Source organism: Nomascus leucogenys, chromosome 10 (genome assembly GCF_006542625.1).
Source record: "Nomascus leucogenys isolate Asia chromosome 10, Asia_NLE_v1, whole genome shotgun sequence".
NCBI lineage: Eukaryota > Metazoa > Chordata > Mammalia > Primates > Hylobatidae > Nomascus > Nomascus leucogenys.
In genome coordinates, this window is record NC_044390.1 from 41,022,536 (window position 1) to 41,029,766 (window position 7,231).

Below are 7,231 nucleotides of genomic sequence, written 5' to 3' on the forward strand. Positions count from 1 at the left end.
CTACAGCATTATTCTGAAGGATTTTCAAAGTCTCCATGTGTTTTGTTGCATTTAGGATTAACAATGGACAACACAAAGCCCAGTCTTACTATTTGTATGTACAGTATTTGGTGATAGAGAGCAAAGGAAAACACATCAAAACAGTTGCCTTAACACTGAAAAACATACCCTGCATTTTGAAAATGTTTATAGATGGTTCAGCAGTTTTTAAAAGAAGCAAAAACCACTAACAAATGGCCAGTTCGCACATGAAAAGATGCTGGACACAATCATTAGGGAAGTGTAAATCAAAACTACTATGAGGCCAGGCACAATGGCTCACGCTTGTAATCCCAGTACTTTAGGAGGCCAAGGTAGGTGGATCACTTGAGGTCAGGAGTTAGAGACCAGCCTGGCCAACATGGTGAAACCTCATCTCTACCAAAAATGCAAAAATTAACCAGGTGTGGTGGTGCATGCTTGTAGCCTCAGCTACTCGGGAGGCTGAGGCAGGAGAATCACTTGAACCCAGGAAGCGGAGGTTGCAGTGAGCTGTGATTGTGCCTACTGCACTCCAGCCTGGATGACAGAGTGAGACTCTGTCTCCAAAAAACAACAAACAAACAAACAAACAAACAAAAAAACTGTGAGATATCACTTCACATTCACTAGAATGGCTGTAATTAAAAGGAGAAATAATAACAAGTGTTGGTGAAGATGTGCAGCAATTGGAACCCTCATACATTGTTGGTGGGAATGTAAAATGGTGCAGCCACTTCAGGAAACAGACTGTCAGCTCCTCAAAAGATGAAACACAGCTGCTGCGTGATTTAGCAATTCTACCCCTAGGCCCATAACCATTATTTGGCAGTGAAAAGAAGGAAGGACTGATATACTGATGTATGCTAAACATGGATAAACCTTGAAAACGTTAAGTGAAAGAAGCCAGTCACAAAAGATCACATGATGATTCCATTCATATGAAGTGTCCAGAATAGGCAGAAAGATTAGCGGTTGCCTAGGCTGGCTGTAGGTGGAATGGATTAACTGTTAATGGGTGTAGGGTTTCTTTTCAGGGTGATGAAAATATCCTGCAGTTAGCTTGTGGTGTTAGGTTGCATGACTCTGAATATACTCAAATCCATAGAATTGTATCTCAATAAAGGTGAAAAAAAAAAAGACCAAAGACAGACAAGAAAGTAATTTATTACAGGAAAGCCTTTTTTTTTTTTTTTTTTTTAGGTGGAGTTTCACTCTTGTTGACCAGGCTGGAGTGTGCAATGGTGCAATCTCAGCTCACCCCAACCTCTGCCTCCCGGGTTCAAACGATTCTCCTGCCTCAGCCTCCTGAGTAGCTGGAATTACAGGCATGCACCACGACGCCTGGCTAATTGTATTTTTAGTAGAGATGGGGTTTCTCCATATTGGTCAGGCTGGTCTCGAACTCCTGACCTCAGGTGATCCGCCCGCCTCAGCCTCCCAAAGTGCTAGGAATACAGGTGTGAGCCACCGCGCCTGGATCTTTTTTTTTTTTTTTTTTTTGAGATGGAATCTCGCTCTGTTGCCCAGGCTGGAGTTCAGTGGCGAAATCTCGGCTCACTGCAACCTCTGCCTCCCGGGTTCAAGCAATTCTCCTGCCTCAGCTTTCCAAGTAGCTGAGACTACAGGCAGGTGCCACCATGCCCAGCTAATATTTGTATTTTTAGTAGAGACGGGGTTTCACATGTTGGCCAGGCTAGTCTCGAACTCCTGACTTCAGGTGATCCACCCTCCTCAGCCTCCCAAAGTGCTGTGATTACAGGCATGAGCCACCGCGCCCAGCATCGGAAGAAGCCCTTTGAATATTGAGGAAGTGTTTGTATTTGGAGAGAGTGAGGGATCTAAGTTTCTCAGACAGAATAAGGGATTGAAGGCGCAAGGTGGAGAAGCTGAGACCTGAAGACCATCCTAAGACAAGAGGGGCAGAGCCAGGTGTGGTGGCACACACCTGTGGTCCCGGCTACTCAGGAGGCTGAGGTGGGAGGATCGCTTGACCCAGGGAGATCAAGGCTGCAGTGAACTGAGATGGTGCCACTGGACTCTGGCCCGGGTGACAGAGTGAGGCCCAGTCTCTAAAAATAAAAAAGTAATGCCAGGCGTGGTGGCTCACGCCTGTAATCCTAGCACTTTGGGAGGCCGAGGCGGGTGGATCATGAGGTCAGGAGATCGAGACCATCCTGGCTAAGATGGTGAAACCCCGTCTCCACTAAAAATACAAAAAAATTAGCCGGGCATGGTAGCAGGTGCCTGTAGTTCCAGCTACTAGGAAGGCTGAGGCAGGAGAATTGCTTGAACCTGGCAGAGGTTGCAGTGAACTGAAATTGTGCCACTGCACTCCAGCCTGGGTGACAGAGCGAGACTCTGCCTCAAGAAAAATAAAAAATAAATAAATTAGAAAAGAGGCGGCTGGGCCAGTGGGGGGAGGGGCAGGACTCCTGAGCCTGCTGAGAGAGAAGTTTTTTTTTTTTTTTGAGACAGAGTCTCGCTCTGTCGCCCAGGCTGGAGTGCAGTGGCGCGATCTCCGCTCACTGCAAGCTCAGCCTCCGGGGTTCACGCCATTCTCCTGCCTCAGCCTCCGGAGTAGCTGGGACTACAGGCGTCCGTCACCACGCCCGGCTAATTTTTTTGTATTTTTAGTAGAGACAGAGTTTCACCGAGTTAGCCAGGATGGTCTCGATCTCCTGACCTCATGATCTGCCTGCCTCGGCCTCCCAAAGTGCTGGGATTACAGGCGTGAGCCACCGCACCTGGCCGAGAGAGGTTTTCAGTCTCTTTTGAACTTGAGGATCCTAGGAAGGGGGCCGGGAGCCTGTGTTCTGAGGACGGAGGGGAGTGGAGATGGGGCTTCTGTGCCTGAGGAAGGAGGGGACTGCAGACTTGAACTCCTGAGTTTGGGGAAGGAGGAAGCTAGAGGCCTGGGCTCCTGGATTGTGGAAGTGACCAGAGACAGAGGCAGGAGAGGGCCAGGTGCCCGGATGTGGAGGTCTGGAGGATTTGGGTACGGAGGTTCTCGTGGGAAAACAATGGCCTATACATCACTTTCTTCTTCCCAGAACGTCCTCTCAGCTTCCCGGAAGCTGAGAACAATGGAGCTACAGCCTTCTAGGAGGATCTCGGAGAGGAGGTCAGGCTGGATTTCCAGAAATGGAGAAGCAAGGGACCCTGGGTACTGTTTCCAACTGCCTCTCCCCCAGATGCTAGGAGCTGCACCCAGGTCTCCTTCTCCCCCAGAACGTTACCCTTGGTGGGGGGAATAAGGGGAGCATTCAAGAAGGAACCCATGTTCTTTCTTTTTTTTTTTCTCTTGAGACAGAGTCTCACTCTGTTGCCCAGGCTGGAGTGCAATGGGGCGATCTCGGCTCACTACACCCTCCGCCTCCTGGGTTCAAGCGATTCTCCTACCTCAGCCTCCGGAGTAGCTGGAACCACAGGCACGTGCCACCACGCCCGGCTAATTTTTGTATTTTTAGTAGAGACAGAGTTTCACCATGTTGGCCAGGCTGGTCTCAAACTCCTGGCCTCAAGTGATCTATCCAACCCGGCCTCCCAAAGTGCAGGGATTACAGGCATGAGCCGCCACGCCCAGCCAGAACCCACTTTCCTTCAATAGCTTCATCTGTCACTTGCTTAAGATCCTCCTTCATCACAAGCAGAGGATGTGGTTAGTGTTTCCTTCCTGCCTGAGGTGGGGAACAAACATATGTGCTAGAAACAGAGCTGGGGAAGAGGGATGGCGTGGGAAGGGCTGTGGACGCTAGAGGCTGAGGAGCTCAGACTGTCCCAGGAACCCTGGGGAGCCATGGGGGTGTCTATGCAGAGGAGGGTTTGGCTTTAGGAAGATCCTGGACCAGAGAAGTGACTGAGGCCAGGAGCCCAGTGCAAGGACCCAGATGGGTGAGGCCAGAGCTAGCCCAGGATGGGGCTGGGGCAAGGAGGAAGGGGAGGTGGGGGACATTCAGGAGGCTGAATGGGGGTTGCTCTCCCAGACAAGACCTAGGAGGAGGCATGGGTCTGGGAAGAAGCTGAGGCGGGTGTGGGATCCAGTGGGTGTGAGGGGCCCTGGGGGATGTCCAGGAAGAGGGATCCGGGAAGCTGAGGTAAGCCAGGTCTGGACTTAGGAGAGATGCTGGGGTTGAGGATGGAAATATGGAGGTTGTAGCCCGGTGAGGTGGCTCAGGCCTGTAATTGCAACACTTTAGGAGGCTGAGGTGGGTGGATCACAAGGTCAGGAGTTTGAGACCACCCTGGCCAACATGGTGAAACCCCGTCTCTACTAAAAATACAAAAATTAGCCAGGCGTGGTGGCACACGTCTGTAGTCCCACCTACTCGGGAGGCTGAGGCAGGAGAATCACTTGAACCAGGGAGGTGGAGGTTGTGGTGAGCCGAGATCTCGCCATTGCAATCCAGCTTGGACAACAGAGCAAGACTTCATCTCAAAAAAAAAAAGAAAAGAAAAGAAATATGAAGGTTGCCAACAGAGAAAAAAAACAGGTGTTAGGGGTCGATGTCCCTGAATGTGAGTAGAGAGGCAGGAAGGGGCTCATTCCCAGCTCCCCGAGGCCACAACATTTAGGGGGAAGCTGAAGAGGAAGTTCCCAAGGAACTGCCGTTTTACCCAGAGGGCTGGGGAGAGTGAAGTGCGCTCCGGGGATCTATGGAGTTGAAGCCAGAACATACCCAGAAGAAAGTCCTTTGAAATCTCACATTTTATACTCGAAATTCTTGCCAATTTTGCATTCACCTCCATCAGTCTATCCATGCGAGTTTTCATATAAAAAGATTTTCAAGTACTTACCAGTGAGTGACATTCTGTAACCTACCCTTCTGCATCCCCCGCCAGCCACGGTAAAAATTTGCAAGTGAAAATGAGACTCTGGGTTCATTCCGTGGTTTTGGGGTCTCCCAGCCCGTCTCCGGCATTGGGATGTCTATCACTCAAGCATTTAAGGTTCTGGTAAACCTGCCCATGCTGGCCTCTCCTCCTCAGAATCACCGACACTCCCAGCCCCTTCCACAGGCAGCCGAGTCCCCCATCTTCTCCCTGGCCATGTGCCCCCATCCACCCTCCCCATGATAGCTAGATGGATCTTTCTTTTTTTCTCTTTCTTTCTTTCTTTCTTTCTTTCTTTCTTTCTTTCTTTCTTTCTTTCTTTCTTTCTTTCTTTCTTTCTTTCTTTCTTTCTCTTTCTTTTTTTGAGATGGAGTTTCGCTTTTGTTGCCCAGGCTGTAGTGTAATGGTGCAATTTTGGCTCACCGCAACCTTTGCCTCCTGGGTTCAAGCGATTCTCCTGCCTCAGCCTCCCGAGTAGCTGGGATTACAGGTATGTGCCACCATGCCCAGCTAATTTTGTGTTTTTAGTAGAGACAAGGTTTCTCCATGTTGGTGAGGCTGGTCTCGAACTCCCGACCTCAGGTGATCCGCCCGTCTCAGCCTCCCAAAGTGCTGGGATTACAGGTGTGAGCCACTGCGCCCAGCTGCCAGATGGATTTTTCTAAAGTGCAAACCTGACCCTGTCTCTCCACCTTATCACCCTTCACCCTCCATGGCCCCACAGTGCCCTTCTCCCATGGTGCTCCAGCCACACTGAACTCTGGCTCATTCTTTGAGCGTGCAGTCCTCTCCCTTCCTCTGGCTTTTCTTTTCTTTTTTTTCTTTTTTTGAGATGGAGTCTCAGTCTGTCAGCCAGGCTAGAGTGCGGTGGCAGGATCTGGGCTCACTGCAACCTCCGCCTTCCAAGTTCAAGCGATTCTCCTGCCTCAGCCTCTGAAGTAGCTGGGATTACAGGTTCCTGCCACCATGTCCGGGTAATTTTTTGTATTTTTAGTAGAGATAGGTTTTTGCCATGTTTGCCAGGCTGGTTTCGAACTCCTGACCTCAGGTGATTCGCCCGCTTCAGCCTCCCAAAGTATTGGGATTACAGGCATAAGCCACTGCGCCTGGCCCTCTCTTTTGTACCCAATGCTCTCTCTCCTGGGAAGATCCTCTCTGCCTCGGCTCTCTCTGTAAATCTCTCAAGTGTTTGCTCCTCCAGGCAGGACTGGCTACATAATTTGCCAGGCACAGTGCAAAATCAAAATGTGGGGCCCTTGTTCAAAAATCATTAATAATTTCAAGATAGTGACAGCAGGGCATTAAAGCAAGCATAGAGTCCTTCTAAGTTTGGGGCATGGTGCAACCCCACAGTCACACTGCCATAAAGCTGGCCCTGCCTCAGGAAATCTTGGACTGTCTCCCCACCTCCCATCCCAGGCCCAGTTAGAACCCCTCAGATTGCTTCTTGGCCTTTTGGCTAAGATCAAGTGTAGAATCCTCTGGCTCTGGGAGTCCCCTGGGCTTCTGCAAAAGCCCTGATCATTCTTGCCTGTTCTTTTCCCATCCCCGACCACTCTGGGATGCCATTGTTTGGTGATTATCTATTTCCTCCACTAGAAATAGAACTCTTTTTTGTTGGCTTGTTTTGGGACGGAGTCTCGCTCTGTTGCCCAGGCTAGAGTACAGTGGCCCAATCTCGGCTCACTGCAACCTCCGCCTCCCGGGTTCAAGAGATTCTCCTGCCTCAGCCTTCCAGGTAGCTGGGATTATAGGTGCCCGCCATCACACCCAGCTAATTTTTGTATTTTTAGTAGAGTTGGGGTTTCACCATGTCGGCCAGGCTGGTTGCGAACTCCTGACCTCAAGTGACCTGCCTGCCTTGGCCTCCCAAAGTGTTGAGATTACAGGCGCGAGCCACTGCTCCCAGCCTTGAACTAGAACTCTGAGGGCAAGGGCGAGGGCTGTGTTGGTCACCACAATGTTCCCAGCGTCACTCCGCACAGGTCAGGACAACAGGAAGCACTGATACCTATCCTTGCTTTTGCGAGGTATGAGAGGGTACAGCCATCAGGGAGGACCCAAAGGCAGGAGGCAGGCCCAGGTTCCACCCTAAACAGAAACATCCTTTTTGGGAACACCTTTTATCTGATTCTCTCACATATGTGCCCATGCAAAGAGCTACAAAAGCATGGCATTAGCCTCAGCCTTGCAGGAGATCACAGATGCCCCCAGACACTCAGGGCCTTTGTCAGATTTAGCCACCCCAAGACACATGGGTTGGACCTGGCAGTACACAGACAGGGCAGAATCCTAGTATCGGGACTACAGTCACATCAAGAAAATGCTCCAGCAGCCGGAGCTTTGGTCTAAAAAATGTGCGGGGCCAAAGGCAGATGAG

The 7,231-nt window shown here is 50.4% G+C and overlaps 1 pseudogene; it reads left to right on the forward strand.

Annotated features, from left to right (window-relative positions):
• Window positions 1–6,290: 6,290 nt before the first annotated feature.
• On the forward strand, window positions 6,291–6,464 carry LOC115837180 (annotated as a pseudogene).
• The last annotated feature ends 767 nt before the right edge of the window (window positions 6,465–7,231 follow it).